The sequence below is a fragment of the Cydia strobilella genome, chromosome 6 (assembly GCF_947568885.1).
Source record: "Cydia strobilella chromosome 6, ilCydStro3.1, whole genome shotgun sequence".
Taxonomy (NCBI): Eukaryota; Metazoa; Arthropoda; class Insecta; order Lepidoptera; family Tortricidae; genus Cydia; species Cydia strobilella.
In genome coordinates, this window is record NC_086046.1 from 2,894,162 (window position 1) to 2,906,840 (window position 12,679).

A 12,679-nucleotide genomic window follows, 5' to 3' on the forward strand; every position below is an offset into this window, starting at 1 on the left:
TTTTATGAGAAATATTGTCTGCGAAATACCTATTTTGTAGACAGTTATTACAACAAAACAAAACTGCAAACAAATCAAAAACTCGCGAAAGTTTAAATCGCTACTGCCACCATTATGCGGACAACCATCTCTGAGTTTGTGTGCAAATGAATATTAATTTAAAAACACTACTTGATCGGTTACTCTTCTTCGTCGTTCCCTCATGACTGAGGATCGTGACCAACAACTATATCCCTCCATTTAACGCGATCAAGGGCTATGTGGGCTGCCCTCTGTATGGAACCACATGCTTGTCTAAGGGAATCCGACCATCTTGCAGGGGCAAGCATCTTGCAGTTGTTGATCGGTTAAGAAGTCGGTTAATATTTTACCCTATATCATCCTTTACATTTACTTATACCATAAAAATTCCATTCTTCAAACTTGGCTGTCTCGTAGAACATTTCCAGCTTATCCTATTCCGAAATAAACTGCTGCCCAGATTGTACACTAGAACCTCGATTATCCGAACTAAGTGAGACCGATACTAGTAGACACACACACACACACGCACATTTAAATGTTCTTTAGAAGGTCATTGACCTTTGGCTAATGATAGCTATCAAACTAGATTTCATTGTTTGTTAACAAGTAAATAATTATTGGTTAAAGAGACGAGAAACCACCGTCAAAAAAACGACATTTTACAACGACGTTAAACTACATGAACATTTACCTAACATACGAGTTTTCGTTGTTAAATATTGTTATACATAAAACTTCTACTGAAAGAATTCCATTTATAAAGTGGATATGCACTTTTGCAGCCGGGCGTACCTTAGAAGTGTAACCAAGGCCCTACGTATTTAGAAAATTTAGAAAAGCAAATATGTCTATATCATGAATAGAGTACCTACTGGATCAGAGCAATTTCCAAAGCGATCCGTCAATTTATCCTCTTGAATATCCCGCGCAATTAGCCGGCCGTTTGCTGCGCCCGCGCCGATAACGCGCGATCATAGGCCAGGGTTGCCACATTACTAATAAATGTTTGAATAATGAGACCACATACGCAGTCTCGCATTGAAACAGCACGCACACAAAATTATACGGAACGACACATATTTACTAAACACTTTAAGACCAAGTCGCCATACAGATACAATTTTTTATTAGCTGGTGAGGTTCTTTTGTGGAGAGTGAATATATTGGCAATTGAGTGGAGCGGAAGATGCTGTTATTTGGTCACAGAAAAACAAACACAAAACCTTAACATTGCTGAGTTATCAACCAATTGACATTTTTAGGCTTGTAAAAAAAAGCCTAAACAGGAGCGCCGCCGAGAGATACACTACCCGTCTTTCTCTGACTGTATTAATTAGAGACAGGTAGTAGTAGCTCCTGTGCCAAGCCTACACCACCAGCCAGACGGAGTCAAAGGCAATAGTCACAAGATTTTGAAGGTTTAAAAATAAAAAGAATAAATACTATATAAATATTAAAGAATCCTAAAATGATTGAAAATTTTATTACTAAAAGGTGACAACCCTGGCGATTCCAGTGAGTTTGTTATGGCCCTACACGACGGTACGGCTGTTTGTATCATTACATACACTTCGATAATACAATCACACGTGTAATTGCATCCATCTCTTTCGCAACGGTCCATCAACTTGCACCTCCACCGTCAATCCAAACCGTAACTATAAGTCTTAAGGTGCTTATTACAACCGAACAATTAAGCCAGATACGCTTCTGCCAAAGTTCGCTTGATTGCGTTCCAGTGAAACATGTAAAACAAAAATGAGTTGGTTGAATTTAGATCTAATCGGGCGGCGATAAGACTTAAATTAGAGTGTATTTATAATGGATTATATTACTTTAGGATTGTAGGTGCAGTGCCTTCATTCATCGTAGTATGATGTAGCATAATTTGGCTCTACCGCAGACGGAGGTCCTTTATACCCGTAACTTTTATACTGAGAAGTACAAACAGGAACACTCCTAACTATACATCGGTAAACCTTATTACAAAAGGCATAAGGTCCACTTATGTACAGTTAACAGTATGGTACTGACCATATTGGTAGTTGTAATTCTTTTTCTTTAAGATTTGTTGCATAAACAGATAGCATAGTCGTTCGTGTAATTACAGCTGGTCAAACAAATCTTGTCAGTAGAAAAAGGCGCGAAATTCAAATTTTCTATAGGACGATATCCCTTCGCGCCTACATTTTTAAAATTTGCCGCCTTTTTGTACTGACAAGATTTGCTTGACCAGCTATAAATATGTGTTTAAAACGCGAGTTTAAAGTATCATCTACTCAAAGGTTAACTGGAAGAGATCCCTCAAAGGGATAAGTTCGCCTTTTAATATGTATTTTTGCACAATAAAGAGTTTACTACTACTGCTACTACTATAGTATAGAAAAACCTCGCGATTATCCAAACTAAGTGAGACCGATGTAGACACACGCACATTTAAATAAAAATTGACACATAACATCATAACGAAGAAAACCGGACAAGTGCGTTCCGTACTTTTTAGTATTTGTTGTTATAGCGGCAACAGACATACATCATCTGTGTAAATTTCAACTGTCTAGTTATTACGGTTCATGAGATACAGCCTGGTGACAGACAGACTGACAGTGGAGTCTTAGTAATAGGGTCTTTACCCTAAGGGTACGGAACCCTAATTAACACATTGAACAACAACATAATAAAGAAAAACAAAACATTAAATTACTCTCAAATAACGTATTTTTTTCAAGTCCACATTAAAATTAAATTAAACATTTAAAAGCAATTCAGACCCGGAGTCGTAGTCGTATTCTGATTGTAATAACAAGTTATGAATTTGATCTAGATTTGTTATGTGAGGTATAGTGACGTTTCTGTTTAAAGAAGTCACTTTTGATACTGCATCATATCCGTAACAAATTCAGAACAAATTCATAACCTTTTATTACAATCAGAATACGCCTTTAGGACTTCATCATATGTTTTTTTTTTATATTCATACACGAGTCGCATTCAAAATATGGAAAAATGCAGTGAAACGGGACCGCAGCCCGCACTTTTGTATGCTAATATTGTATCCGAAAATTTCGCAGTACAATTCCGATTGTCAAGAGTTAAGAACGGTCGTATCGCATCATAAATCTTTGATATCTATAGACATATAAATAAAATCCATCTATAACATTTAAACCTGGTTTTTAGGGTTCCGTACCCAAAGGGTAAAAACGGGACCCCATTAATAAGACTCCGCTGTCCGTCCGTCTGTATGTCTGTCTGTCACCAATCTGTATCTTATGAACCGTGATAGCTAGACAGTTGAAATATTAAAAGATGATGTATTTCTGTTGCCGCTATAACAACAAATACTAAAACCAGAATAAAATAAATATTTAAGTTGGGCTCCCATACAACAAACGTGATTTTATTGCCGTTTTTTGGGTAATGGTACGGAACCCTTCGTGCGCGAGTCCGACTCGCACTTAGCCGGTTTTCCAAATATGTTTCCTGTATTTTTACGGTCGTTTTTTTTTCTTCTGTTTTGTGAATGTATATTAAATCGGATTATATCGCGTATATTGAATTTAGTATACATCCTGACGTTTCGAACCCTTTACGTTCGTGGACAACGGGTGACTGAGGAAAAACTACAATGTGCAAAACAACCCACATACAAAAATAATTAACCTTCTAGACAATCTTTAGAAATCGGAAATAAATAAATAAATTTACTTTGTTTCGCTATCTGTGTATTTTTCTTTAATGGTGCACAATAAAGAATATACTTAATTATATAATCAAAACTAATTTGATTGGAATGAAAAAAAAATGATTTGAACACCTGTCTCCAAAGCAGCATATTTAGGAATCATGTTGCAACGTATTACGTAACTGAACACTCTGCGGATCTCCGCAATCACAGTCGTCAACCTTGAATACGAGTACAATACTTGAATACATAGGACAAAATAAATGCCCTTACCAGAATTTGAACCGGGTAACCTCCTGATTCGCAGGCAAAAGTTTAATACAACAATGAAAGTCATGTGACGAGAAAGGTATTAAGAATGAATGTGGAGGGAAGTACGAGGAGAGGAAAACCGAGGAAAAGGTGGATGGACTGTGTGAAAGATGATATGAAACTAACGCAAGTGAATGATGAGATGACGGGTGACAGAGATGTATGGAAGAAAAAGACATGCTGTGCCGACCCCAAGTGAATGGGAAAAGGGCAAGCGAATGATGACTTTAAACTCGCGTTTTGTAGACATAATTAATGTCACCCGCAAATGAATGTTAATCTCTTAGACCCGTTAATGACATTAAATTTTTTATGTTCAGAGCTCAAGTACCCAAACTCCGTTAGGAGGCATACAAGCAATAACTTATATTGGCCGTGGAATGAGCTCCCTGCCGAGGTTTTCCCGAGGGGCTACAGTATGAGGTTCTTCAAAAAGGTGTACAGGTTTTTAAAGGGTCGACAACGCGCATGTAACACCACTGTAGTTGCAGGCGTCCATAGGCTAAGATGACTCCTTACCATAAAGTGGCTTGTATGTGTGTTTGTCACTGATGTGGTATAAAAATTAAGGAATGAATTGAAGACAGCAAGCTCACAAATTATAAACAGCGGCCCGACATGTCGTGTCGGTAAACATTAAAATACCAAGAAATCAGCAATCTACTCAGCGGGTTCAATGTCCTGGCACTTCGCCAAATTCCCCAAAACAAAGTTAATAACTTGCAAAATTACAGTGTATCATCGTACCCCAGTTGTCAGCTTCATGAGTGTTCTCATTGGTTGCGTGGTGGTTGCGTGTGTGAGTCCTGTTCACGGGCGCCAGTGTAACTAGATCTCTTCATCATTATATTTAAGAGTAAGACTTTTCGGTGGAGCAATTTCCATGTTTGGCGGTCCTCTACCTTCTCTTTGACAGCCTGGTACGACACGACGTTGTTTTTTTTATTTGATGCATGTACGCTCTCCTTGGTCTTCCCTTCTTCCTCTGCTTCAATATTCCCTTCTATGATGTTTTTGATAAATTCGTCGTATCAGGTGGCCAAGCATCTTTCCTCTTCTATTATCTATAGTTCTTAACAAACTCTTCTTCTCTCCTACTATACGTAAAACCTACTACTACTAGATCTGTATCGTTGTTAATGGAGTAGGGAGGCGGTACATATTTCCGAACCGATACGACCTTCAAACCTTCAAGAAAAGAGCATACTCCCATCTAAAATTCCGGCAACGCACTTGTAACCCCTATGGTGTTGCAGGTGTCCATGGGAGAAGGTAATCGCTTGCCATCAGGGGATTCGTCTGCTCGTTAACCTCCTAAATCATTAAAAAAAACCGGCCAAGTGCGAGTCGGACTCGCGCACAAAGGGTTCCGTACTAATACGCAAAAAACGGCAATAAATAAAGTTTGTTGTATGGGAGCCAAACTTAAAAAAATATTTTATTTTACTTTTAGTATTTGTAGTTATAGCGGCAACAAAAATAAATCATCTGTGAAAATTTCAACTGTCTAGCTATAACGGTTCATGAGATACAGCCTGACAGGCAAACATACGGACAGTGGAGTCTTAATAATGGGGTCCCATTTTTACCCAAAAAATAAAATGCTAAATTTCCACAGACTTTGCAATGAAGTGTGGGTTTGTGTATACTGTATCCTCCTAAGAATTAAGATCCTGCGTACAATTTTTTTTAAACAAAACAATTGCTTCTAGGTTACAGGAGGCTATAATGGTTACCTAAGCCTTTGACTCGTTCCCACCCAATAATTGCAATATCATTGATGATAATCCTCAAGTATGGTACCCCACTTAATCATAAGCTGACATATTCAGCTTTAATGTGGTTATAAATACGCGAAACCTGATTTATAAGGAACTTCTGTGCTACTGTTAGAGTGCAGTCAACTGGATGTTTGACACTTCGAGGATATAACCAAACGGAGTAGCCATTAAACAGGCGTTCCTTCTGTTGAAACTCTATGACCAATACCAAGAAATCAGCATATATGGACTGACGTTTATCTAACATGGCTATTTTTACGTTACGTACATTTGACGTGCCTCTCCCCTGCAAAAATCGGCAGACTGTTTTGTACAAAAAATTACAGACAAGGCGTCTCAATTTGGTTATATCCTTCGAGGATTGACAGGATAAAATAGAGTTAAACCAGGAAAAGTCTGCAGAGATTTTGACAGCACACGGAGTGCAGGTGTTATTTTAAACGTCAAACTTTTATGAAATTATGACGTATAAATAACACTGGCACTGCGTGTGCTGTCAAAATCTCTGCATATTTCTTGGTCTAACTCTACTCGAGTAAGACGATTTTAAGCGCATATTAATTCATACTCGTAAGGACCGACCACCAAAAACTCGCTCCAAGAGTAATATATCTGTTGTGTGACGCTTAAACAACGGGGTCCGGGGAATTTCATGCCATTATTGTACACCCTCATAGAATTACATAATGACCAGCCAAATAATACGCAACAAAAAGTAAATATTTGCTAAAGACGCATACGTAGTAACTAAGAAAACCGCAACCTACTATTTCACCTTTGCGTGTAAGTGTAAAGGAACGCCACATTTCTCATAGGTACCTCTAACACATAGAATGATGAAGATGAAGTCTAAGCCAGCTGTCACCGTAGCCTCACACACACAGCCACATTTTTATGTACGATTAACAACGAGGAACCAGATGTTGTGGCCATGTCGATAAAATCATATCGATAAACTATCGGCATATTTTACAATTTAAATTTTACTTGAAAGGATTTAAACTACCTAAAATGAACAGATAACCATTATAAAACAACTTTATATATTCTTATCAACCAGTATGTTTTTGTGAGTTCGATATTACAATAATCAACGGCGGAAATACATACATAAAAGTTACATTAACACCAACTAAAATATGTATTCCGCAATAATTGAGTTATTTTATTATATTATAAAGTATTCATTATCCATAATGCATTTCTATGGTGTTTGTTTTTATTGAAGATATCGAAACTTCAATTAATCGCTATTCCCACACATACACAGCTTGCCCACCGTCAAAATGGCTACGGCTTGAGTATTCAATTTTGTACTGAGAACTCTAGCATTATCTTTCGTAAATGACAGATCTATACAAATAATCTCCACCGATGTCCAAGTGGAACCCCGATTCTTAAAAAGGCTGTATCTTATTGGTCCTTAATGCTTTTTAAACACGAAGTCGAATCGCAAAGCTGCCAGTTGACACTTGACAAGTCGCCGATTTCGTCAGGTACCTAGATGACGACATTCCATGGATTATATTGAACCTGTTTAGTTTTGAACTTTTGATTTATGATGATCTAAATTGATTTATTTCGCCAACAATGGACCTGATAGCGAATCCGCGCAATAGATAATTGTGCAACTTGGAATCCGTACTGCCCTGTGATTGTTTTGGAGACAGCTTTTAATATGAAACAGACATTAGAAGCGTTTACTCAATAGGTCTTATCGTCTCGTATGTTTCATGCTGTGCAAATGAGCTTTTAACATTAATAAAATTAAAAATGGGATTCTTGAAAAATACTCATTTATATATTTATTTCGGCATGGTCCATAGATGAACTTCGTCATAATTATGGTTGTGCTAATAATGACAAGCCGTTTTTCCTTGAGAAATAACGTACTAAATATTCTCGAACCATTTTCGTCAGTCAATTATTCAGTCATTATTTGTCAGATGGGGAAAATAATCACAACGCAATATCTACAAAAAAATATCTTTTTTGAAATGTTCTGCAATAGCGATCCAGCAATAAGTAGTTAGTATCTTAAAATAATCTTCTTTAAAAACGACCTCGGTCTTAATTCGGAGATAAACCTGTAACTTTTTACAAAATGGCAGCCACTTGCGCGAGTCTTGCGTCACAGACTTTAATGTCCCAAACTAAAGCAAATCCCTCCATATTTGTCTAATCGCTTTTGATCCTAAGTTGACCGTTTCGCAGGCAGTGGCCGTTTTAGATGTTTAAAGATAAAATACGGACAATTAGTGGAGATGGATACAGAAACGAGTAATTATTTATAGTACCTAAGTTATTCTTTACATAATTTTAGGGCGAATAAATGACACACGTGCTCGGGGTGGGTCACGTATGAGATAGTCGAACGCTATGAAGTATTATGAAATGCGTACCAATCAGTCCATACTGGAGGAGCTGCGCATAAAACGCCGGTTGTCAACGATATGCCAGGACCAAATGCTTCGGACACCTCTCACGTCGTTCTCCGGATAGCCTGGAAAGAGTAATAATGACGGGCAAAGTTGAAGGCACGAGACCTCAGGCAGGGCCCTCCTCCCACTAGATGTTGTGCTCAAATTACGACACCTATGTATGCAATTAAAACTGCACGAGGCCATGCGCTTGGCGAGAAACAGAACCCTATGGAGGAACCTGGTCTTCAGCAGAAGGACATGATGTCACGATCCTCAGTATTGAGGGACCGACTGAAGAAGAAGAGAGATAAAGTATGAAGTGGTCAGCTGTCTCAGCTAGTGGCAGTCTACACCATGCAGTCCACATGCTTATGTCCACACAAAACGGAGACAAATCACATAAATATGGTCGCGATCCTAGCAGTGAGAGAACGAGGAAGAAGAGGTATTCTTTAATTTCTTTATTGCACGAATAAGTAAAATGTATACTTAGGTATAGCAAAAAAATATGCAAGAAATGGAAACAACTAGCGGTCTTATTGCCAGACGACTTTCGAGTAGCGGGAAATGAACAACATACAAGTTAACACCTTCACTGCGGCAAATAGTTAACATCGCAATCAACCATAGATCGAATAGATCCGATGCCGCAATGAAGGTGTCAAGTACTCCAAAAAGTTAAAAATAGATAATCCGGACCCGAACCGTTCTACCCTAGAGTCATCATTTAGAATGCTGTAAACGGACACTCAAGTCCTCAGACAAAACATTCAAGCCAAAAATAAAACGGGCAAATAATTTCACAAAATTATGCCAATTCGATTCCGTCACACATCGGCAGACGGCAATGAAAGTCACACAACTGACAAACGACGGGTTATTAGCCCGACCTGAAGCGTCGTAGTAATCGTTTCGCAATTGGGCGAAAACTGGTCCTGTGTTCTGATCGCTTGGTCAACTTGCCTGCGTATTAAAAGACTAGTGTCCATATTACATAGCGGGAAATTACATTACATTTTTCAGCGACTGGCGAGAGCATGCACTAAATTCCTTTTACTCATCTCACTCCTTTTAACATGTGTAGCTTGACTGTAAGTTAATATAAGGAATAATAAAAAATAAATAAATAAATTGTGATGAGTGGAAATCCTGAAGAAAGGCCAGGTCAAGAGCACCCTAAACCGGAGAGCGTGTATGAGGAATGTTATGAAAGTGAAGGAAGCGAAAGAGGTATGTCAGGATGGTAGCAAGTGGAAATCCGTGGTCTCTGCCTACCCTTCCGGGAAATAGATATATGTATGTATTTATGTATGTATGTGATGAGTGGCGTAAGAAAGGGGAGGCGTTTATATAATGGGACACAAAATAGGTTATTAAAAAATAGTTATAAGTAGTGGTGTTTCAGTAGTGCACAGTATAACTACGTTTAAGCTTTTTGAGCTTGTAGTTCAACTTATACCAGTTCAAGTGAAAAAAATTCTCAATTATCGACAACAATAACACTTAAGGACCTGTTGCTTGACCCAGTGAGTTTTTTCGAAGTTCGGCCGAACCGACTGTGATTGCATGCCCTAGCTTTCTCGACATAATGCATTATGAAGGCATTAATGTTACGTATTAAATACGGTGTTAATTGTGGCCACACACGACGTTAATCTTTACGTAAATACGGTTGAAGGAAGAAAGGACAAATAGAGACATATTCTTCCAGGCCTCTAACCTTTTTGGCCATATTTAATCGATAGATCAGAATCATAAATAAAAATTAAATTAAATAAATTTCATATTACAGTCTGTTCAGCACAGTCTCTTCAAACAAAACCATTAAAAAAACACTACCAACGTATATTATGAATAAAGTTTACAGTGATCACATGTAAAAACACTTGGAAGTTGGAACTGCAGACGCAGCGGCATGAGTCAGCCTCACACAAATAACCACCTGTTAAAGATTAATACAAGCCGGTAAAATCAACCATTGTATCGTTATAAATACTATTGAAAACGGGTATTTACCATGTGCCGAAATATCGAGAACTCGCCAAAACAAATATACTTGGTTTTCCTCGTTTGCGTATTGTAAATAACTTATAGCTTGAATACTATCGTTCGTTGGCATCTTTGATATTGTATTTTAACGTTCAAGAGGTTAATATAGAAGAAGAACGTGCATTTTGGCTAGTCAATTGAGTGCTGTGATCCACCCTCGTGAAGTTGACCACCCCATTTCGTTTGCCCGCAAATGGCATATCTATATCGTTAGTTCATCGTTAGTTCACGTTTGTTCAGTAGGTAAAATCGTTAGGACCCGATTCCAAAGTCGATTTTTTTTTTTTTAAAAAGGGGTGGCTGTCTTCACGCTAGCCACCCCAAACCACTTTTTGTTAGTTTTTTTGGTCTAGATAGCAAGATATTCGTTAGTTCATGATTGTTCAGGCATTGGAATCGTTAGGACCCGATTCCTTCATTTTTTATTTTTTTTTAAAGTGGGGTGGCTGTCTTCACGCTAACCACCCCACCCAGAAATCAGTCAAACTAACCATGTGAATCCATCGGGCGACGTTAGTTCACGTTTGTTCAGGCATTAAAATCGTTAGGATCTCAATAGATTTGCTATAAAAAAATAAAATCAAAAAATTCATATTGGCCGGCCGAGATAGTTCAGCAGGGGGGGCGTAACAAGCAATCGACACAGATACTAACGATTCTATGCCCTAAATAAGCATCTATAGACGATATATAACCGATACAGTACGGTAACTTGCGGGTATTCAGAACAGATTAAAAGATTTTCGTGGTTTTATATTTTTTTTATTCTATGGTGGTGGCTGTCTTCACGCTAGACACCCCAAACCACTTTTTGTTAGTTTGTTTGGTCTAGATAGCAAGATATTCGTTAGTTCGTGATTGTTCAGGCATTGGAATCGTTAGGACCCGATTCCTTCATTTTTTTTTATTTCTCAAAGTGGGGTGGCTGTCTTCACGCTAACCACCCCACCCCGAAATCAGTCAAACTAACTATGTGAATCCATCGGGCGACGTTAGTTCACGTTTGTTCAGGCATTAAAATCGTTAGGATCTCAATAGATTTGCTATAAAAAAATAAAATCGGAAAATTCATATTGACCGGCCGAGATAGTTCAGCAGGGGGGGCGTAACAAGCAATCGACACAGAAACTAATGATTCTATGCCCTAAATAAGCATCTATAGACGATATATAACCGATACAGTACGGTAACTTGCGGGTATTCAAAACAGATTAAAAGATTTTCGTGGTTTTATATTTTTTTTATTCTATGGTGGTGGCTGTCTTCACGCTAGCCACCCCAAACCACTTTTTGTTAGTTTTTTTGGTCTAGATAGCAAGATATTCGTTAGTTCGTGATTGTTCAGGCATTGGAATCGTTAGGACCCGATTCCTTCATTTTTTTTATTTCTCAAAGTGGGGTGGCTGTCTTCACGCTAACCACCCCACCCCGAAATCAGTCAAACTAACTATGTGAATCCATCGGGCGACGTTAGTTCACGTTTGTTCAGGCATTAAAATCGTTAGGATCTCAATAGATTTGCTATAAAAAAATAAAATCGGAAAATTCATATTGGCCGGCCGAGATAGTTCAGCAGGGGGGGGCGTAACAAGCAATCGACACAGAAACTAATGATTCTATGCCCCAAGTAAGCATCTATAGACGATATATATAACCGATACAGTACGGTAACTTGCGGGTATTCGAAACAGATTAAAAGATTTTCGTGGTTTTATATTTTTTTTATTCTATGGTGGTGGCTGACTTCACGCTAGCCACCCCAAACCATTTATTGTTAGTTTTTTTGGTCTAGATAGCAAGATATTCGTTAGTTCATGATTGTTCAGGCATTGGAATCGTTAGGACCCGATTCCTTCTTTTTTTTAAAGTGGGGTGGCTGTCTTCACGCTAACCACCCCACCCCGAAATCAGTCAAACTAACCATGTGAATCCATCGGGCGACGTTAGTTCACGTTTGTTCAGACATTAAAATCGTTAGGATCTCAATAGATAAAAAAATAAAATCGAAAAATTCATATTGGCCGGCCGAGATAGTTCAGTAGGCAGGGTGTAACAAGCAATCGACACAGATACTAACGATTCTAAGCCCTACATAAGCCCCATATAACACCGACACAGTACGGTAATTTGGCGGCATTAAATAAGGTTAGACAGGCAATAATAAAATGCAAAAACTTTAACTTGTGCTCCTAAGTCGACGGCTGAAAAAAATACTCATAATCGGATCCTTACGATGCCACTTGCAGAATAACATCAGCCAACCATGCTGATTCAAGATAGGTAGGTCATTTGCGGGCGATCAAAGCAGATTTTGCGGAAAAAAATAAAACTTAAATACTCGTATTTTAATAACCCAACTTATGTACCTAAGTTGACGGCTGAAAAAAATACTCAGAATCGGGTCC

General features: G+C 38.3%; 1 protein-coding gene across 5 annotated transcripts in view; it reads right to left on the reverse strand.

The window, feature by feature from the left end:
- Nucleotides 1-12,679, reverse strand: part of LOC134741936 (protein outspread) — a 427,618-nt gene that overhangs the window by 301,998 nt on the left and 112,941 nt on the right. The window lies entirely within an intron of this gene.